This window comes from Frankliniella occidentalis, unplaced genomic scaffold (genome assembly GCF_000697945.3).
Source record: "Frankliniella occidentalis isolate FOCC.00 unplaced genomic scaffold, Focc_3.1 Scaffold12, whole genome shotgun sequence".
Taxonomy (NCBI): Eukaryota; Metazoa; Arthropoda; class Insecta; order Thysanoptera; family Thripidae; genus Frankliniella; species Frankliniella occidentalis.
Genome location: NW_026267142.1, coordinates 2,163,817 through 2,175,295, shown reverse-complemented (window position 1 = coordinate 2,175,295; position 11,479 = coordinate 2,163,817). Strand labels below are relative to the sequence as shown.

Here is an 11,479-nt window from a genome sequence, read left to right as displayed (position 1 = left end):
CCCCCCAATCTGCTCCCGCGCGGAACATGATTGTAAACATACTCGGCCTCAGTAAAGAAAACGACAACCAGCAAGAGCAGGCCACCTTGTTGCGGGACGCGCCAGAGAGTGGAGCCGGATATACACTGCAGACAGTTCGAGGTGCTCCCCTTTGACGTGCCGCCCCGCCCCGTCGGTGACGAGCTGCTCGGCCTGGTGCCCATAGGGCGCCGTGCCGTGACCTGCCCAAGCGCAGCCCGAGGATGCAGCACTGGCGCCAGGTGCTGCGACAGCAGTTCCCACCGACTCCCGCCTGCGCCGACACGGCGCACTCGGCCCGGCCCAAGGTAGCTCGTACGGCAATGCATGCGTCGAGTACTAAGAGGGGATGACGAACGAGATGGTCCATGAGAGGCTGACTAGAGTGCGTTCTCTGAAGTGTCATTACTTTAGCACGAATAAAGAGAACAGAGAAATGCAAGTTTCAAAAGCGGACCATGAATAAGACGCGACCGTTTTCATGCCCTTTCTTCGGAAATCGCCCCAAAATCGCTGATACCTTATTTATCGCCTACTTGGCGATTTATCGCCTACTTGGCGATTTATCGCCACCGCATTTTTCGTCTCGCTAACTGAGGACCATTTATCGCCAAAACGGCGATAAATCGCCTTGTCCTGGACGCGACTCCATACCAAAATTCGAGCTGAAGACAACTCTGACAAAATGTATATTGTTTCAAGGTTAACTTTTCTTCAAAAACAACCGAAATCGTTTAGATTTGAACACGCGTGACGATGACATACGAAAAACTCTACTCCAGCTGCCCGCTGCCTCCTGCACGGATGGACGCGACAAGCGACTTCAACAATGACTGAAGGAGAGTTGAGGGGGGGCAGGCGGCGGGCGAGTCGAGCAGCCCCAGCCGCGAACCGAACCAGCGAAGCTGCGCGGCGCTGGGGAACGAGCCGAGCCCGAATCGAGAGCGTTTTGCTAAGTGTCCACGTGTCCACGTCGACAAACTGTATATACACTTCTGTTAACTCGTCTCGGGTGTCAGCGCCGCAGGCCTACCAACAGGTGCGCCAGGCGCGTCGCAGCGTTACTGTGTTTCGTGAGATATCGCGAAGCCTGTTACGCGAGACGTGGTCTGGCGTACATGTAGCTAGTATGGGGTACTCCGAGGCTCGGCTAGACCGGAAGGAGAACAACGAAAATCGTCGGGCGCGGGGAGGAGCGGGGCAGGGTGGGGGCAGTACTCCGATGTCGACCAGGGCGATCCCTTCGCCAAACTCCTGCAGGCCACAAACAAGGAGCGCCTACGCCAGGCTCAAGGATCGTCGGACCATCGTGCCGGACCAGCAGCTCGTGCGGCGCAGAGGGCCTCTCTGCGTTCAGCACTGGACGACTACGAGCGCACAACATCACCACTGCCCCAGAAAGCAAATGTCTTTGAGTACTGGGCGGAAAGGAGGCTCCTGTGCCCGGAACTGTGTGAGCTGGCCATGGTCGTGCTAAGCATACCCGCTGCCCAGGTGTCGGTGGAGCGCCTCTTTTCGGCTCTTCGATTCATCCTCCGTCCCCAGAGGAATACACTTTCGGCGACTCTGATCAACGAGGTGTCATTCCTACAGGCAAACACAAGTGTCGTGAAGGTCCTTGTTGGGGAACTATTGCCTCAAGGACCAGCCAGCGCCACTACTTCTACTAAGACAAACAAGCCTCCTTCGTCCAGAGGCAAGGCAACACGCCAGTCGTCGGAGTCTTCGGAACAATTTGACGATGTTGCGCCTCTGGCCGAAGGCGAAGGATAGGTTGTGCGTAGTTACTATTATTATTATTAATTTGTTATTGTTGTTGATTTATGGACCTAGTCTTTTTAAATCAGAGTTCCTTTTTTTGTTTTTCTTTTTCTGCCTCTAGTCTGTGTACCAGTCAACTATTGTTAAAATGTGATGTGAGTTGAGGTTTTTGTTTGCCTTGTGCTTTTGACATTGCCGATTAAAAGAGAATATTCTTTCTTTCGTTTGGAATTCTTCAATTCTGATAATCACACAAAGATGGGTTGAATATGTAATTCGTGTTTAAAGTATTTAAGCTGGCTAAATCGAACACACGGATATTTAAAAGAACACACATTACACTTTTACACTTTGCTTTAAGGCTGTATAAGGTTCGGAGCCTATAAGGGAGTATTTAAATGTAGGACACGAGAGGGGTTGGAAATTAACCATAAGGGAGTATAGGGTATTTCAGAGCTGGAGGTGAAGAAGTAAAATGGAAGAACAAAACGCGCACTGCGCATGAGCAGACGCCCCCCACTCCATCCCCTGCTTCCCCCACTCCACGTCTGCGCATGAGCAGTGCGCGTTTTGTTCTTCCATTTTACTTCTTCACCTCCAGCTCTGAAATACCCTATAGAATGTAAAGTGTGGGCCTTGCAGGTACCAAACGGCCCGTCGCGAAGCACGCCATGATCTAAGATACACCCGTGAGCAAATTAAAGCACCACTTTTTTGACAGGGCGTAATTCCGAAGTGTGATTAGGTAGGAGGTTGCCGTTTGGCAGGGAGGTGTGCTTTTATGTTGGCAACAGACCCGTAAAGGTGCAGACCTTGATCTCGAACTGTTCGCGAGCTGTGGGGCCTAACGCATCGCGACACCACACTTCGCAGTGTGGTTAGGAAACGGAGGTTGCTTTGTGACGGTCCCCTGACCGATTGGGGGGTCGGATCCGGCTGAAAATTTAGGGGATTACCCTCCGAGGTATAGCCGACATAATGTCGTGTCAAAGAACCCCCTTGCGAACTTCTAATCCTCTCTAACCGCCCCGTATTGACGATTCATGATTTGATCATTTAAAGATGGCCCCTTGGGTAAAATTGAGTGCCGGCGGTCGCCGTGTGACGCGGGCTCAATGTTTTAATGTCATTTACCGGCTAGCAGTGATTTTCACCCCCTCCAACCAACCCAGGCCCCCCGATCCCGATAGCTACCACCCCTCAACCCCACTTTCTGGATCCGCCCCTAAAACGCATGTTTCTGAGTCAAATTTTTCGTGGCAATACTCAGATTGACAGGTAAACGCCGCTACCATTAAAAACAGCCGAAAACGGAACAAATCTGCGGCACTTTTTAACACTTGGTGCAGTTAGGCCCCTTAAAGGACCCTGGGGCTACGAAAGGATGCGCCAGTGTCTGAGTTTGCTCGCAATGTCATCTTGGACAAGACTGAGGGCATTCCACGCAAAAAATTCCATGGGAACCCTCGCAGAATTGCCAAAAGGTGATCGGGGTGGGCAAAATCAACCCTTAGGGGGTTGTACCGGGTGAACGCGCGGGGTGGCCGAATTGGCCCGCCAAGTGTAACCGACCTTTATCTTGGAGGTCGCGAGGAATCAGACACCTGCTCTGATTGCTTCCTGGTGAAATTCGCTACAGCCTGAAACACTTCGTGTCCACATTGGAAGAGAGCGCCTATACGCTCCCTCCCAGCAAAAGGCGCGGCTTCCTCGCCCGGATCCTATGGATCTTATGGGCTATGGGCTGTGGGCTGTACGCTGTACGTTCTGCTTGGTGTAGCTGCGGCACTGATTTGACAGCCTATGGCTATCTGTATAATTAACGTTAAGATCGTACTCCTAAAAGTTAAACTAAATAACCGTTAATCTGTTCTTCTGTTATTTATATTTACCGTTATTGGCTGAGCGATAGCGAAGCCTATTACTCCAGTGATGATCAAAAAGTTTCGCGTCTGTCTGTTAGTTTGTCTGTCTGTTCGCACGATAACTCGAGAACGGTTTGAGGTAGAATGCTCATTTTTTATTATTTTTTTTGTAACTTTGTATCCTAAAAAGGAAGAACTCTATTGATTTTGAGCCCTCTGGCTCAAAAATTGACGTGTCAAAGAAATCAAAACCAAAAAGCCTAAAACATTTCTTTTAAAACAGATTTTTTTTACATCTTACTTTGAGGTTTCTCGTCAAAGTAGAACCCTGTGGGCCAAAATTTTGTCCGAGTGGCTCTACCTCGAGCCGTTTGGGCGCCAGATGGCGTTTTCCACACGAAAATGACCCAAAAACATTTTAATGTTTACTCTGAAATATTTGATGGTAACTAATATGCCAGGCGCGTCGCAGCGTAACAGTGTTTCGTGAGATATCGCGAAGCCTGTTACGCGAGACGTGGTCTGGCGTGCATACAGCTTCTGATATTAACAACAACTTGCCGTAACGTGTCCGTTACATAAAAAAAGCGCTCCTGGGTAAGGTGGACTTTCTATTTTGCGGTTTTTAGGCCTTTTTCTACATCTTATTGTTCACTATGTCAATTTTTAGCTTATATTCGTCTAAAGACCCTCTAGCGCGTAAACGGTTAGAGATAGAGCAAAGCGGACGAAATTTTTGCCCCGGGGGCTCTACTTTCACAGGTTAACCCTCAGGAGATCACAATAAAAAAATATTTTTTCCAACTTTTTTGGCCTTTCCTGTTTCCCTCGATAGGCGTTTTGTGGGAGTTTGTGGGGGTTTTGTGTTTTTGTGGTGTTCCAGGCTATCTAGAACGAAAGTGAAAGAGAACAAACTCACCCATTGATCTGTTTCCGTCCGCACAGTATGAGAAATTGCCATGGTAGTTTGGTTCGATTCTAACCTCTCAAATACGGAGGCGAGCTCGAAACTGACCTCACGGTTTTTCATACCTGAAACGTCGTCGTGACACGTGATCAGCCCAACCAGAGCCATCACGGAAACAGAAAAGTCAGTGAGTTTGTTCTTTACCTACTTCCGTTTTGGAAATACCCTATTGAGCGAGCGACCTGGGATTTTCAGGGTCGTTTTGTACCATGAAAAGACAGGTCGAGTTCGAAGATGAGCATTCTAGCTCAAAAATTAGATTTAAAAAAATCAAAAACAACGCGTCCCAAATATGAAGTTTTTTAAAAAAATATCATTTTATGGTGTCCTATGGGATAACTTATAAAAGTAGAGCCCGCTGAGCGAAAACTGTTCCCTAGTGTTCGGGACTCGCCCTCGGGGTGAGGAGGTAAGCCAGATATGCCCAGTTCATGAACCGGGCGACGTCAGGTTGATCGGCTGACTCCCTCCGTTTTCCTTTGACCGTTTCCTTCACACAATTCTTGTACCTTTTGTGGAACCCTTGTCCACCTGTAATTTTTGGAGGGCTGTCTTCATACTTGAATATAGTGAATGCCTTCATATGTGAGAGTTCTCTTAACGTGATCTGTTTGTGGTCAAATTCCTCCTTAACGTAGGACGAGTGGTAGGGGAAGAAGATATCGAGGTTTCCCTCCAACGTGATGTTGAGGGTGCTTGGGCGTGGCAGCTGGGCGGGAATAATGCTGTCTCTTGGCAACAACTGCTCGCCGAGATGTATGCCAGGCGCGTCGCAGCGTAACAGTGTGTCGTGAGATATCGTGGTCTGGCGTACATCTACCTTGTTTTAAAAAATGTATGCTTACTTGAGCAGGTTATTAATAGTCACGTGACTTGGCCGAAACACCCCCCTGCCCCTCTGGTGGTGGTGAGTGGTGTCTTCATAGACGCCCCCTCCCCCAAAATGTGTCACGTGGTTTTGGCCCCTAGCTATTTTCAGTATTTTTTTTTCAGAAACATGTTTGTTAAATTCGTGGAGTTTTGACCATTTTTACCACCATGTCGAAAATGGCTTCTAAACTTTGTCTGTCCGACACGCAAGTTAACTAGGCTGTCCAACCACTGACCCCTCAATGTTGTTTGCGGAACCGAAAATTTTGTCTTTAGATTCCCCGAGAGTTACCATAATTGTCGCAAATTTAGGTCAACGGCACGGTGCTTAAATACCTACGGAAAAAATCATCTACACGTCTTCTTGTCTAACGTGGTTTTGCCCTATGAGAGCCAAGAGGATTACCCAATTACACTTCATCAAAATGAACAAAAAGATGAAGTACGTATTACCTAGTAAGGACTGTCTTAAGTTTTGCTGCCAATATTCGCCTTGAATGAAATTACTGAACACCTAACTTGCTCTCTTCCTCTTAAGAACGTACACAGCGTTTCAAAGCTGACAAGACACCACGTAACTCATAATAATCGTTTCAAATCAATTTCAAAATTAACTGACCAGTTAAAACATTTGAACCATTCCGACCACGGACAAAGCTTTCTGTGCAGTGGAAAACACCTTTGTCGTAAAGGCTTACAAATCTAGAGTGCTCACTGTTCAGACCTCCAAAACGCTGATTTAAAGATAGGTCGATGTACGCCAGACCACGTCTCGCGTAACAGGCTTCGCGATATCTCACGAAACACGGTTACGCTGCGACGCGCCTGGCATACATCTACCTAGGCCTGCGGCGCTAACACCAGAGTCGGGTAGTTGGAAAATGTACACAGAGATACGGGGCCTCCGGCCCGTTAACGGACCGTCACTTTGACTAAGCATGCAAGGTTGTACATTTTTCGCTAACTTTCGTCAAAAACACCCTCTAGCGCCTCAACGGTTTGAGCGAGAGAAAAGCGGAGGAAATTTTCGTCTGAAGGGCTCTACTTTGATGACTTACCCCGGACACCATAATTTTTGTTTTCTAAAAACGTCATTTTTGGGACGCTTTGTTTATGATTTTACAAAAAAAATCAATTTTTTAGCTAGAATGCTCATCTTCGGACTCGATCTGTCTTTAAATGGTACAAAACGACCCTGAAAATCCCAGGTCGCTTGCTCAATAGGGTATTTCACCCAGTTTAAACCGGATCCAAAGAAGAACAATAATGCTTCCTGAACTGTTTCCTCCCTGGCGCTCATTGGCTCACGCGGACGAAGTTCTCGCACCCGACACTAGGGCACTCGCTGACCTGGTGGCGGGTTCACGAACTTCGTCCGCGTTAGCCAATGAACGTCAAGGAGGAAATAGATCAGGAAGCATTACTGTTCTTCTTTGGATCCGGTTTAAACTGGGTGAAATACCCTATTCGTTTTCGAGTTATCGTGCGGACAGACACAGACAGAAAAAGTTTTTTCCCCGACCAGACGGAGTGATAGGCTTCGCTAATCACTCAGCCAACAATCTGCTAGAGTGCCGAAGTTTGCAATAAATGCCAACAAATCTCACTTTACAACACTACCCTCCCCTCTCTCCGAGAGCCTTTCGCATAGGGGATGCAGAAATGGAGGTTGGCGTGAAGGAGAGTGGTTCCCCTCCTTCGGAGCGTCAAGGACGTTGGGAAAACCCCACTAAAACCAACGTTGGAACCAGGGCTTTAAGGTTATGGACAGGCAGGCGAATGCTGTGGTTGGGCTGACAGTCAGCGGACAAGCCCAACTCTTTTCCAGCAAAACTGCACTTGTCCTAGACCAAACCCTACTAAGTGCCTCGCAGTGACTAAGATGATCTTCATGCTGGGTCGTGGTGCTCATCTCAGGCGGTCTCGGGCTACTCCTTCCTGGACTCTGGACTAGATGACTGCGTTCCTGAAGTCTGGTTGAGGGAGGCGACGGGCTTCAGGGCTGCTGTCTCTGAGCAGCCTCGGGGAAGTAAAAGCTGAAACAAATTTCCACTTCCGTAGTAACTCCTGACAAGACCAGTTTTTCCCTTTAACCTCTCATGAATTTTGTTTTTCTCTTATCATTTTTGAGAACAATTTCTTTGTCTAGCCCAATTAAATTTTAATTGTTTTAGTTTCCCACTTGAATGCAGTAAATCCATTCTCTTAGTCACAACAAGATTAGTCAGTAATTGCCGCTACTTAACTTTTGGCCAATTCCATGGCGAGGTTGCTGCTGTGTTGTCGCTGATTGAGCTTCGCTCTTTCATTCTCCTGATCAACTGGTCTTGTGGTGGTTAGCCCTAGCTCGGTGCCCTGGACTGGTTTAGTCAGCCCATGCAAATTTACTCACTAGTCTTTCACAACCCATGACTGTGTGATTTTACTCTACTATCCCTCTCTGGTCAGTCATATTGCCTGTGACAAGTTCACGACCCTGACCATTTAAAAGAAAAGAGTCTTTTCCGAGAAAAAAGGGAGCTTCTGGTGATAACACAGTGGTGTTGCGAGGGAGCTGCCTTATGTAGCCTTGGTCAGTTTCGCTGCCAGTAGCTAAGCCGTGCTCGTGATAAAAGAGAAGCAACACAGTGGTGTTGGTAAGAGTGCATGTTTTGCCCTGAGTCTAGGATCTGAACCATTTACATTATAGTGGTTTGTGGAAGAAAAAAATAAAAGTTATTAGGCTGCGTTGGAATTTGAAACCTTATTGCACCACTTCCCCCTTCCCCTTTTTTTCTTTTTTTTTCTTTTTTTTTTTAATTTTATCTTGTGAGGGATTTTTGGAAAAATAGATTTTAGATTTGGAAGATATTGGTTTATTGCATTCTTTCTGTTATCAGAATACAACAGTTGGGCATGTCAACAAAATAAAACTGATCAGACAATGATCGGACAATGATCTTTCAAAAAAAACAGGTGTGAACCAATCTTGGTTAAAACAATAAAAAGGATGGAACAGTGATCTTTCAAAAAAAAAAAGTGTGAACCAAGCCTTATCTCGATTCGAAACAAACACAAAAGTAAACAAGAGGGTCCATTCGTTACCAGGGCATTGCACATTTGTTAGCCAAAGTTCACTTTCACATGACACATTTCTCTTTTACTCGTCACTCTCCACTGACTCCACTGTCTCTGATACGATCTCTATTTCCTCGACCTTTTCTTGGTTTAGAAAGATGTCAATCTCATCATAGAGGGGATCGATGGGCCGCGTGCGGCCTCGGCCTCTTGTTTTGGCTCGCAGGCGGGGTCGGGCACGATCGTCCTCTTGGGCCCCTCTTCTCCCCCACGGCAGGAGCTGCCGCGGGGTTGGCCGTTGGCCGGGACGACGGCGAAGAATGGTTGGCCGTCGGGCCCGACCTGGTATCGGAGGAAAGACGGACGGGAGGGAAAGGGCAGGAGGATAGAAGGGAGCCATCAGTACAATCAGGTAAATGTAAAGACCTGGAGCCGCTCCGTCAACATTTTAAGTCTTCTTGAGGAAGGCCACAAAAAATTTGCTATTTTATGGTACATGTCACAAATGAACACCCGGTCCATTTGTTTAGTGTTTCGCTCCTTCAGTCTTGCAGTCAATGGATTGTCACTGTATGTCTTGCAGTGGTCCGCTAGAGCCACTCTAGACAAGAGCACATGCTGGAGAGTTGGCTCAGCGTCCGCTTGCAACTTGACGGACTCCCTTCTGAAGGGCTCGAGGAGGTCAATGAACTCTTCCAACATCTCTTTCTGAATATGTTTCATCCTATCTGCTTCGTCCCGAACCGCCAAAGCAGCGAGCAGCTATGACAAAAATATCAGATTTAAAGTGAGAGAGTGCGGCGCAGGGAGGTCGTTAAGAATATACAGGGTGCCCCTTTGCCAGTTTGGCTGCAGTAGCAAGACAGACCCCCCACAACATCCTCCGTCCTAGGGGTGAATGTGAGGCCGTTGTGGTGGTCCGTGGTCCGTAGAATGTTACTTCACGCCCACGGCGCGGCGGGTCGCGGATCAGCCCCGCGACCCGCGCATTCACCCTCACCCGTGGTGGGTCGTGGGTCTATCTAGCTACTGCAGCCAACGGGGCAAGGGGCACCCGATAGAGCCCCACAGGAATGTCGGTCCGGGAAATGAGACAACGTATCGCGTGTTACGCAGGACGCAGGGCCGTGTTGCAATTGAAATTCACTATCACACTCTTACCAAACATTACTTACTTCATCATACACTTGATGGATTGACCTGATCATTTCCAATGACGTGTTCCACCTAACGTCCATTTCAGGTTTCAGAGTTTTTTCAGAGCACTATTTATGGTCGAGTTCCTAACATAGGACACAAGATTTTTGCACTCCTGGTGAACAAAAGCGTACTGCATGGGCAAGGTACTTTCCCGCCATTGCTCTTTCAGAGCGGCAACCATAGTGCTGTCTGCTGGGTTTGGCGACACGAGAGCTTGCACCTGCGGCCATACCGAGCCAGCCAAGTCGACAACCTTGTGCTTAGTCATAACTTTGTTCAATCGACGCAAAATTTGCAACAGGTCCTTAACCTTCTCAATATCGACGTCCATCGTTCTCGACGTCTTTTGAAAACGCTTTTCAATCTGCATAGAAACAAGTACAAGGATTAACTCACGATAGGCATAATGCACATGCATCGTGCCCTAGACTCGACTTGGGTACAAAAATACTAGACTGATAGAGTAAAGTTACAATAGCGCCCTCACCTCCCTGTACCTCCTGACAAAATCAGACAGCATTGGCACATGTGATAGAGGAGTAGCCCCTTCCCTCACATTCTTTGTAACAGAAAATTTGCTTCTTGCTGGCAGACTTCTGTTTTGGTCAATTACGATTGCCTTGACTTTGTCGACAATTTGACTGGCCTCTTCATTGAGGGCTTTCACTTCACATTTTTTTACTGACAGGGCTGTTTTAAGCACGGTGTTTATGACATGGGCCGTACAATTTAACCGCACGCAACCTTTCAGTGCAGGAACAACGTTTGAGCCACGGTCAGTAACAAATACAATTTTTTGACATCCTCTTCAGGAATGCCTAGCAAAGCAAACTCAATGACGATTTGGGCCCAGATATTTTCCCCAGAAGCCGATTCAAAATCAAACTGTACGGTGAATGCAGTGCGTGGCTTTGGCTTCCCTTCCCCTGAAGGGTCGGGCATGTGGACAATCACAGTAAGGAAGTGCAGCTTTCTATTTTCTTGCGTCCACATGTCGGTTGTTGCAGAACACGTACCCCTGTCGATAGCCTTTAGCAAGTTAGGAAGTAACTCTACCTTGATCTGGCCGGCCATCTCACTCATATGGTGCCTATGGATTTAAAAAAACGTAATAAAATAAAGTATTTTCTGTAACTCACGGAAAGCCTTTCAAATCCTACCTGATTGTAGTACGGTCTGGAAGGAGCCGACGCACATCCACCCTCTTACCACCAGACGCGCTGGCAATATCAACTAGATTATGTGCCAAGTCCATGAAACCCTCCCTCTCTACAGACTGAAAAGCAGCAAAGTCCTTAGCACAAAACACTGTGCTCGAATTGAGGACCTGTTTTCTCTCTGCCTGCGTCGGGTCGACGAGAGGGGGTAGGGGAAAAGAAGGGCCTTGACCATTAGTATTACTCTGAATGGCCGCCTTGACGCATTTATGCTTGAGCACAGTAGTAGTACCTGCAAGGACACAAAGAGTTCTTTCTGAAATGCTCAAGTTTCTAGGAACAGAACGCGTTTTGGTACTTCCCTGAGGGCTACAACCGCAAAAAAAGCCCCCCACTCGCGTACGCAACGCTCTCGACGTCACCGCGACGTGCTTACCGAAACCTTCCTGTATTCTATTCCACCGAATGCGAAACCCAACGAACCCCGCGACGGGTGACGCGATACGCCCTCACACCCCGCCCCCAAGGTAGGGTGGTTGGGAGGGGGCGGGGGGCGCAGCTACACCCGGAGCGCCCCCCCCCCC

General features: G+C 48.0%; 1 protein-coding gene across 6 annotated transcripts in view; it reads right to left on the bottom strand.

Moving 5' to 3' along the window:
* The window catches only part of LOC113216791 (venom carboxylesterase-6-like), a 223,571-nt gene that overhangs the window by 178,231 nt on the left and 33,861 nt on the right, over positions 1-11,479 (bottom strand). The window lies entirely within an intron of this gene.